Source organism: Coregonus lavaretus (assembly GCF_964263955.1).
Source record: "Coregonus lavaretus genome assembly, chromosome: 12".
NCBI lineage: Eukaryota > Metazoa > Chordata > Actinopteri > Salmoniformes > Salmonidae > Coregonus > Coregonus lavaretus.
The window spans coordinates 1,052,361-1,063,054 of NC_139999.1; positions in this window are offsets into that span (position 1 = coordinate 1,052,361).

Below are 10,694 nucleotides of genomic sequence, written 5' to 3' on the forward strand. Positions count from 1 at the left end.
CTGTGTCTCTCTCCATCTCTCTGTGTCTCTCTCCATCTCTCTGTGTCTCTCTCCATCTCTCTGTGTCTCTCTCCATCTCTCTGTGTCTCTCACCATCTCTCTGTGTCTCTCTCCATCTCTCTGTGTCTCTCTCCATCTCTCTCTGTCTCTCTCCATCTATCTCTGTCTCTCTCCATCTCTCTCTGTCTTTCTCTATCTCTCTGTCTCTCTCCATCTCTCTGTGTCTCTCTCCATCTATCTGTGTCTCTCTCCATCTCTCTGTGTCTCTCCCCATCTCTGTCCATCTCTCTCTGTCTCTCTCCATCTCTCTCTGTCTCTCTCCATCTCTCTGTGTCTCTCTCCACCTCTCTCTGTCTTTCTGTATCTCTCTGTGTCTCTCTCCATCTCTGTGTATCTGTGTCTCTCTCGATCTCTCTCTGTCTTTCTCAATCTCTCTGTGTCTCTCTCCATCTATCTGTGTCTCTCTCCATCTCTCTGTGTCTCTCCCCATCTCTGTCCATCTCTCTCTGTCTTGCTCTTTCTCTCTGTCTCTCTCCATCTATCTGTTTCTCTCTCCATCTCTCTGTGTCTCTCTCCATCTCTCTGTGTCTCTCTCCATCTCTTTGTGTCTCTCACCATCTCTCTGTGTCTCTCTCAATCTCTCTGTGTCTCTCTCCATCTCTCTGTGTCTCTCTCCATCTCTCTGTGTCTCTCTCCATCTCTCTGTGTCTCTCTCCATCTCTCTGTGTCTCTCTCCATCTCTCTGTGTCTCTCTCCATCTCTCTGTGTCTCTCTACATCTATCTTTGTCTCTCTCCATCTCTCTGTGTCTCTCTCCATCTCTCTGTGTCTCTCACCATCTCTCTGTGTCTCTCTCCATCTCTCTGTGTCTCTCACCATCTCTCTGTGTCTCTCCCCATCTCTCTGTGTCTCTCTCCATCTCTCTGTGTATCTCTCTATCTCTATGTGTCTCTCTCCATCTCTCTGTGTCTCTCTCCATCTCTTTCTGTCTTTCTCTTTCTCTCTGTCTCTCTCCATCTATCTGTGTCTCTCTCCATCTCTCTGTTTCTCTCCATCTCTCTGTCTCTCTCCATCTCTCCGTGTCTCTCTCCATCTCTTTGTGTCTCTTTCCATCTCTATCTGTCTCTCTCCATCTCTGTTCTCTCTCCATCTCTCTGTGTCTCTCACCATCTCTCTGTGTCTCTCTCTATCTCTCTGTGTCTCTCTCCATCTCTGTGTCTCTCTCCATCTCTCTGTGTCTCTCACCATCTCTCTGTGTCTCTCTCCATCTCTCTGTGTCTCTCTCCATCTCTCTGTGTCTCTCTCCATCTCTCTGTGTCTCTCCCCGTCTCTCACCATCTCTCTGTGTCTTTCTCTTTCTCTCTGTCTCTCTCCATCTATCTGTGTCTCTCTCCATCTCTCTGAATTTCTCTCTATCTCTCTGTCTCTCTCCATCTCTCTGTGTCTCTCTCCATCTCTCTGTGTCTCTCTCCATCTCTTTGTGTCTCTTTCCATCTCTCTGTGTCTCTCTCCATCTCTCTGTGTCTCTCTCCTTCTCTCTGGGTCTCTCTCCATCTCTCTGTGTCTCTCTCCATCTCTCTGTGTCTCTCTCCATCTCTCTGTGTCTCTCTCCATCTATCTGTGTCTCTCTCCATCTCTCTGTGTCTCTCCCCATCTCTGTCCATCTCTCTCTGTCTTTCTCTTTCTCTCTGTCTCTCTCCATCTATCTGTGTCTCTCTCCATCTCTCTGTGTCTCTCCCCATCTCTGTCCATCTCTCTCTGTCTTTCTCTTTCTCTCTGTTCTCTCTCCATCTCTCTGTATCTCTCACCATCTCTCTGTGTCTCTCTCTATCTCTCTGTGTCTCTCTCCATCTCTGTGTCTCTCTCCATCTCTCTGTGTCTCTCACCATCTCTCTGTGTCTCTCTCCATCTCTCTGTGTCTCTCTCCATCTCTCTGTGTCTCTCTCCATCTCTCTGTGTCTCTCCCCGTCTCTGTCCATCTCTTTCTGTCTTTCTCTTTCTCTCTGTCTCTCTCCATCTATCTGTGTCTCTCTCCATCTCTCTGAATTTCTCTCTATCTCTCTGTCTCTCTCCATCTCTCTGTGTCTCTCTCCATCTCTCTGTGTCTCTCTCCATCTCTTTGTGTCTCTTTCCATCTCTCTGTGTCTCTCTCCATCTCTCTGTGTCTCTCTCCTTCTCTCTGGGTCTCTCTCCATCTCTCTGTGTCTCTCTCCATCTCTCTGTGTCTCTCTCCATCTCTCTGTGTCTCTCTCCATCTATCTGTGTCTCTCTCCATCTCTCTGTGTCTCTCCCCATCTCTGTCCATCTCTCTCTGTCTTTCTCTTTCTCTCTGTCTCTCTCCATCTATCTGTTTCTCTCTCCATCTCTCTGTCTCTCTCCATCTCTCTCTGTCTTTCTGTATCTCTCTGTGTCTCTCTCCATCTCTGTGTATCTGTGTCTCTCTCGATCTCTCTCTGTCTTTCTCTATCTCTCTGTGTCTCTCTCCATCTCTCTGTGACTCTCTCCATCTCTCTGTGTCTCTCTCCATCACTCTGTCTTTTTCTATCTTTCTGTGTCTCTCTCTATCTCTCTGTGTCTCTCTCAATCTATCTGTGTCTCTCTCCATCTCTCTGTCTCTCTCCATCTCCCTCTGTCTTTCTCCATCTCTCTGTCTCTCTCCATCTCCCTCTGTCTTTCTCCATCTTTCTGGGTCTCTCTCCATCTCTCTGTCTCTCTCCATCTCCTTCTGTCTTTCTCCATCTCTCTGTCTCTCTCCATCTCTCTGTGTCTCTCTCCATCTCTCTGTGTCTCTCTCTATCTCTTTGTCTCTCTCCATCTCTCTGTGTATCTCTCTATCTCTCTCTGTCTCTCTCCATCTCTCTGTGTATCTCTCCATCTCTCTGTGTCTCTCTCCATCTCTCTGTGTCTCTCTCCATCTCTCTGTGTCTCTCACCATCTCTCTGTGTCTCTCTCAATCTCTTTGTGTCTCTCACCATCTCTCTGTGTCTCTCTCAATCTCTCTGTGTCTCTCTCCATCTCTCTGTGTCTCTCTCCATCTCTCTCTGTCTCTCTCCATCTCTGTGTCTCTCTCCATCTCTTTGTGTCTCTTTCCATCTCTATGTGTCTCTCTCCATCTCTCTGTGTCTCTCACCATCTCTCTGTGTCTCTCCATCTATCTGTGTCTCTCTCCATCTCTCTGTGTCTCTCACCATCTCTCTGTGTCTCTCTCCATCTCTCTGTGTCTCTCTCCATCTCTCTGTGTCTCTCCCCGTCTCTGTCCATCTCTTTCTGTCTTTCTCTTTCTCTCTGTCTCTCTCCATCTATCTGTGTCTCTCCATCTCTCTGTGTCTCTCACCATCTCTCTGTGTCTCTCTCCATCTCTCTGTGTCTCTCACCATCTCTCTGTGTCTCTCTCCATCTCTCTGAATTTCTCTCTATCTCTCTGTTTCTCTCCATCTCTCTGTCTCTCTCCATCTCTCCGTGTCTCTCTCCATTTCTTTGTGTCTCTTTCCATCTTTCTGTGTCTCTCTCCATCTCTCTGTGTCTCTTTCCATCTCTCTGTGTCTCTCTCCATCTCTCTCTGTCTCTCTCCATCTATCTCTGTCTCTCTCCATCTCTCTCTGTCTTTCTCTATCTCTCTGTCTCTCTCCATCTCTCTGTGTCTCTCTCCATCTATCTGTGTCTCTCTCCATCTCTCTGTGTCTCTCCCCATCTCTGTCCATCTCTCTCTGTCTTTCTCTTTCTCTCTGTCTCTTTCCATCTCTCTGTGTCTCTCTCCATCTCTCTGTGTCTCTCTCCATCTCTCTGTTTCTCTCTCCATCTCTCTGTGTCTCTCTCCATCTCTCTGTATCTCTCCATCTCTCTGTGTCTCTCTCCACCTCTCTCTGTCTTTCTCTATCTCTCTGTGTCTCTCTCCATCTCTGTGTATCTGTGTCTCTCTCGATCTCTCTCTGTCTTTCTCTATCTCTCTGAGTCTCTCTCCATCACTCTGTCTTTTTCTATCTTTCTGTGTCTCTCTCTATCTCTCTGTGTCTCTCTCAATCTCTCTGTGTCTCTCTCCATCTATCTGTGTCTCTCTCCATCTCTCTGTGTCTCTCCCCATCTCTGTCCATCTCTCTCTGTCTTTCTCTTTCTCTCTGTCTCTCTCCATCTATCTGTTTCTCTCTCCATCTCTCTGTGTCTCTCTCCATCTCTCTGTGTCTCTCTCCATCTCTTTGTGTCTCTCTCCATCTCTCTGTGTATCTCTCCATCTCTCTGTGTCTCTCTCCATCTCTGTGTCTCTCTCCCTCTCTCTGAGTCTCTCACCATCTCTCTGTGTCTCTCTCAATCTCTCTGTGTCTCTCACCATCTCTCTGTGTCTCTCTCAATCTCTATGTGTCTCTATCCATCTCTCTGTGTCTCTCTCCATCTCTCTGTGTCTCTCTCCATCTCTCTGTGTCTCTCTCCATCTCTTTGTGTCTCTTTCCATCTCTATCTGTCTCTCTCCATCTATCTGTGTCTCTCTCCATCTCTGTGTCTCTCCCCATCTCTGTCCATCTCTCTCTGTCTTGCTCTTTCTCTCTGTCTCTCTCCATCTATCTGTTTCTCTCTCCATCTCTCTGTGTCTCTCTCCATCTCTCTGTGTCTCTCTCCATCTCTTTGTGTCTCTCTCCATCTCTCTGTGTATCTCTCCATCTCTCTGTGTCTCTCTCCCTCTCTCTGTGTCTCTCACCATCTCTCTGTGTCTCTCTCAATCTCTCTGTGTCTCTCTCAATCTCTCTGTGTCTCTCTCCATCTCTCTGTGTCTCTCTCCATCTCTCTGTGTCTCTCTCCATCTCTCTGTGTCTCTCTCCATCTCTCTGTGTCTCTCTCCATCTCTCTGTGTCTCTCTACATCTATCTTTGTCTCTCTCCATCTCTCTGTGTCTCTCTCCATCTCTCTGTGTCTCTCACCATCTCTCTGTGTCTCTCTCCATCTCTCTGTGTCTCTCACCATCTCTCTGTGTCTCTCCCCATCTCTCTGTGTCTCTCTCCATCTCTCTGTGTATCTCTCTATCTCTATGTGTCTCTCTCCATCTCTCTGTGTCTCTCTCCATCTCTTTCTGTCTTTCTCTTTCTCTCTGTCTCTCTCCATCTATCTGTGTCTCTCTCCATCTCTCTGTTTCTCTCCATCTCTCTGTCTCTCTCCATCTCTCCGTGTCTCTCTCCATCTCTTTGTGTCTCTTTCCATCTCTATCTGTCTCTCTCCATCTCTGTTCTCTCTCCATCTCTCTGTGTCTCTCACCATCTCTCTGTGTCTCTCTCTATCTCTCTGTGTCTCTCTCCATCTCTGTGTCTCTCTCCATCTCTCTGTGTCTCTCACCATCTCTCTGTGTCTCTCTCCATCTCTCTGTGTCTCTCTCCATCTCTCTGTGTCTCTCTCCATCTCTCTGTGTCTCTCCCCGTCTCTGTCCATCTCTTTCTGTCTTTCTCTTTCTCTCTGTCTCTCTCCATCTATCTGTGTCTCTCTCCATCTCTCTGAATTTCTCTCTATCTCTCTGTCTCTCTCCATCTCTCTGTGTCTCTCTCCATCTCTCTGTGTCTCTCTCCATCTCTTTGTGTCTCTTTCCATCTCTCTGTGTCTCTCTCCATCTCTCTGTGTCTCTCTCCTTCTCTCTGGGTCTCTCTCCATCTCTCTGTGTCTCTCTCCATCTCTCTGTGTCTCTCTCCATCTCTCTGTGTCTCTCTCCATCTATCTGTGTCTCTCTCCATCTCTCTGTGTCTCTCCCCATCTCTGTCCATCTCTCTCTGTCTTTCTCTTTCTCTCTGTCTCTCTCCATCTATCTGTGTCTCTCTCCATCTCTCTGTGTCTCTCCCCATCTCTGTCCATCTCTCTCTGTCTTTCTCTTTCTCTCTGTTCTCTCTCCATCTCTCTGTATCTCTCACCATCTCTCTGTGTCTCTCTCTATCTCTCTGTGTCTCTCTCCATCTCTGTGTCTCTCTCCATCTCTCTGTGTCTCTCACCATCTCTCTGTGTCTCTCTCCATCTCTCTGTGTCTCTCTCCATCTCTCTGTGTCTCTCTCCATCTCTCTGTGTCTCTCCCCGTCTCTGTCCATCTCTTTCTGTCTTTCTCTTTCTCTCTGTCTCTCTCCATCTATCTGTGTCTCTCTCCATCTCTCTGAATTTCTCTCTATCTCTCTGTCTCTCTCCATCTCTCTGTGTCTCTCTCCATCTCTCTGTGTCTCTCTCCATCTCTTTGTGTCTCTTTCCATCTCTCTGTGTCTCTCTCCATCTCTCTGTGTCTCTCTCCTTCTCTCTGGGTCTCTCTCCATCTCTCTGTGTCTCTCTCCATCTCTCTGTGTCTCTCTCCATCTCTCTGTGTCTCTCTCCATCTATCTGTGTCTCTCTCCATCTCTCTGTGTCTCTCCCCATCTCTGTCCATCTCTCTCTGTCTTTCTCTTTCTCTCTGTCTCTCTCCATCTATCTGTTTCTCTCTCCATCTCTCTGTCTCTCTCCATCTCTCTCTGTCTTTCTGTATCTCTCTGTGTCTCTCTCCATCTCTGTGTATCTGTGTCTCTCTCGATCTCTCTCTGTCTTTCTCTATCTCTCTGTGTCTCTCTCCATCTCTCTGTGACTCTCTCCATCTCTCTGTGTCTCTCTCCATCACTCTGTCTTTTTCTATCTTTCTGTGTCTCTCTCTATCTCTCTGTGTCTCTCTCAATCTATCTGTGTCTCTCTCCATCTCTCTGTCTCTCTCCATCTCCCTCTGTCTTTCTCCATCTCTCTGTCTCTCTCCATCTCCCTCTGTCTTTCTCCATCTTTCTGGGTCTCTCTCCATCTCTCTGTCTCTCTCCATCTCCTTCTGTCTTTCTCCATCTCTCTGTCTCTCTCCATCTCTCTGTGTCTCTCTCCATCTCTCTGTGTCTCTCTCTATCTCTTTGTCTCTCTCCATCTCTCTGTGTATCTCTCTATCTCTCTCTGTCTCTCTCCATCTCTCTGTGTATCTCTCCATCTCTCTGTGTCTCTCTCCATCTCTCTGTGTCTCTCTCCATCTCTCTGTGTCTCTCACCATCTCTCTGTGTCTCTCTCAATCTCTTTGTGTCTCTCACCATCTCTCTGTGTCTCTCTCAATCTCTCTGTGTCTCTCTCCATCTCTCTGTGTCTCTCTCCATCTCTCTCTGTCTCTCTCCATCTCTGTGTCTCTCTCCATCTCTTTGTGTCTCTTTCCATCTCTATGTGTCTCTCTCCATCTCTCTGTGTCTCTCACCATCTCTCTGTGTCTCTCTCCATCTCTCTGAATTTCTCTCTATCTCTCTGTTTCTCTCCATCTCTCTGTCTCTCTCCATCTCTCCGTGTCTCTCTCCATTTCTTTGTGTCTCTTACCATCTCTCTGTGTCTCTCTCCATCTCTCTGTGTCTCTTTCCATCTTTCTGTGTCTCTCTCCATCTCTCTGTGTCTCTTTCCATCTCTCTGTGTCTCTCTCCATCTCTCTCTGTCTCTCTCCATCTATCTCTGTCTCTCTCCATCTCTCTCTGTCTTTCTCTATCTCTCTGTCTCTCTCCATCTCTCTGTGTCTCTCTCCATCTATCTGTGTCTCTCTCCATCTCTCTGTGTCTCTCCCCATCTCTGTCCATCTCTCTCTGTCTTTCTCTTTCTCTCTGTCTCTTTCCATCTCTCTGTGTCTCTCTCCATCTCTCTGTGTCTCTCTCCATCTCTCTGTTTCTCTCTCCATCTCTCTGTGTCTCTCTCCATCTCTCTGTATCTCTCCATCTCTCTGTGTCTCTCTCCACCTCTCTCTGTCTTTCTCTATCTCTCTGTGTCTCTCTCCATCTCTGTGTATCTGTGTCTCTCTCGATCTCTCTCTGTCTTTCTCTATCTCTCTGTGTCTCTCTCCATCACTCTGTCTTTTTCTATCTTTCTGTGTCTCTCTCTATCTCTCTGTGTCTCTCTCAATCTCTCTGTGTCTCTCTCCATCTATCTGTGTCTCTCTCCATCTCTCTGTGTCTCTCCCCATCTCTGTCCATCTCTCTCTGTCTTTCTCTTTCTCTCTGTCTCTCTCCATCTATCTGTTTCTCTCTCCATCTCTCTGTGTCTCTCTCCATCTCTCTGTGTCTCTCTCCATCTCTTTGTGTCTCTCTCCATCTCTCTGTGTATCTCTCCATCTCTCTGTGTCTCTCTCCATCTCTGTGTCTCTCTCCCTCTCTCTGTGTCTCTCACCATCTCTCTGTGTCTCTCTCAATCTCTCTGTGTCTCTCACCATCTCTCTGTGTCTCTCTCAATCTCTATGTGTCTCTATCCATCTCTCTGTGTCTCTCTCCATCTCTCTGTGTCTCTCTCCATCTCTCTGTGTCTCTCTCCATCTCTTTGTGTCTCTTTCCATCTCTATCTGTCGCTCTCCATCTATCTGTGTCTCTCTCCATCTCTGTGTCTCTCTCCATCTCTCTGTGTCTCTCACCATCTCTCTTTGTCTCTCTCCATCTCTCTGTGTCTCTCTCCATCTCTGTGTCTCTCTCCATCTCTCTGTGTCTCTTTACCATCTCTCTGTGTCTCTCTCCATCTCTCTGTGTCTCTCTCCATCTCTCTGTGTCTCTTTCCATCTCTCTGTGTGTCTCTCCATCTCTCTGTGTCTCTTTCCATCTCTCTGTGTCTCTCACCATCTCTCTGTGTCTCTCTCCATCTCTCTGTGTCTCTCTCCATCTCTCTGTGTCTCTCTCCATCTCTTTGTGTCTCTTTCCATCTCTCTGTGTCTCTCTCCATCTCTCTGTGTCTCTCTCCATCTCTTTGTGTCTCTTTCCATCTCTCTGTGTCTCTCTCCATCTCTCTGTGTCTCTTTCCATCTCTCTGTGTCTCTTTCCATCTCTCTGTGTCTCTCTCCATCTCTGTGTGTCTCTCTCCATCTCTCTGTGTCTCTCTCCATCTATCTGTGTCTCTCTCCATCTCTCTGTGTCTCTCCCCATCTCTGTCCATCTCTCTCTGTCTTTCTCTTTCTCTCTCTGTCTTTCTCTTTCTCTCTGTCTCTCTCCATCTCTCTGTGTCTCTCTCTATCTCTCTGTGTCTCTCTCCATCTCTCTGTGTCTCTCTCCATCTCTATGTGTCTCTCTCCATCACTCTGTCTTTTTCTATCTTTCTGTGTCTCTCTCTATCTCTCTGTGTCTCTCTCAATCTCTCTGTGTCTCTCTCCATCTCTCTGTCTCTCTCCATCTCCCTCTGTCTTTCTCCATCTCTCTGTCTCTCTCCAACTCCCTCTGTCTTTTTCCATCTCTCTGTGCCTCTCTCCATCTCTCTGTGTCTCTCTCCATCTCCCTCTGTCTTTTTCCATCTCTCTGTGCCTCTCTCCATCTCTCTGTGTCTCTCTCCATCTCTCTGTGTCTTTCTCTATCTCTCTGTGTCTCTCTCCATCTCTCTGTCTCTCTCCATCTCCCTCTGTCTTTCTCCATCTCTCTGTCTCTCTCCATCTCCTTATGTCTTTCTCCATCTTTCTGTGTCTCTCTCCATCTCTCTGTCTCTCTGTCTCTCTCCATCTCCCTCTGTCTTTCTCCATCTCTCTGTCTCTCTCCATCTCTCTGTGTCTCTCTCCATCTCTCTGTGTCTCTCTCCATCTCCCTGTGTCTCTCTCCATCACTCTGTCTTTTTCTATCTTTCTGTGTCTCTCTCTATCTCTCTGTGTCTCTCTCAATCTCTCTGTGTCTCTCTCCATCTCTCTGTCTCTCTCCATCTCCCTCTGTCTTTCTCCATCTCTCTGTCTCTCTCCATCTCCCTCTGTCTTTTTCCATCTCTCTATGTCTCTCTCCATCTCTCTGTGTCTCTCTCCATCTCTCTGTGTCTTTCTCTATCTCTCTGTGTCTCTCTCATCTCTCTGTCTCTCTCCATCTCCCTTTGTCTTTCTCCATCTCTCTGTCTCTCTCCGTCTCCCTGTGTCTCTTTCCATCTCTCTGTGTCTCTCTCTATCTCTCTGTGTCTCTCTCCATCTCTCTGTGTCTCTCTCCTTCTCTCTGTCTCTCTCCATCTCTCTGTCTCTCTCCATCTCCCTCTGTCTTTTTCCATCTCTCTGTGTCTTTCTCTATCTCTCTGTGTCTCTCTCCATCTCTCTGTCTCTCTCCATCTCCCTCTGTCTTTCTCCATCTCTCTGTCTCTCTCCATCTCCCTCTGTCTTTCTCCATCTTTCTGGGTCTCTCTCCATCTCTCTGTCTCTCTCCATCTCCCTCTGTCTTTCTCCATCTCCCTGTCTCTCTCCACCTCTCTGTGTCTCTCTCCATCTCTCTGTGTCTCTCTCCATCTCTCTGTGTCTCTCTCTATCTCTGTGTCTCTCTCAATCTCTCTGTGTCTCTCTCCATCTCTCTGTGTCTCTCTCTATCTCTGTGTCTCTCTCAATCTCTCTGTGTCTCTCTCCATCTCTCTGTGTCTCTCTCCATCTCTCTGTGTCTCTCTCCATCTCTCTGTGTATCTCTCTATCTCTATGTGTCTCTCTCCATCTCTCTGTGTATCTCTCTATCTCTCAGTGTCTCTCTCCATCTCTCTGTGTCTCTCTCCATCTATCTGTGTCTCCCTCCATTTTTCTGTGTCTCTCTCCATCTCTCTATGTCTTTCTCTTTCTCTCTGTGTCTCTCTCATCTCTCTGTGTCTCTCTCCATCTCTATGTGTCTCTCTCCATCTCTCTGTGTCTCTCTCCATCTATTTGTGTCTCTCTCTGTGTCTCTCTCCATCTCTCTGTGTATCTCTCCATCTCTCTGTGTCTCTCTCCATCTCTCTGTGTATCTC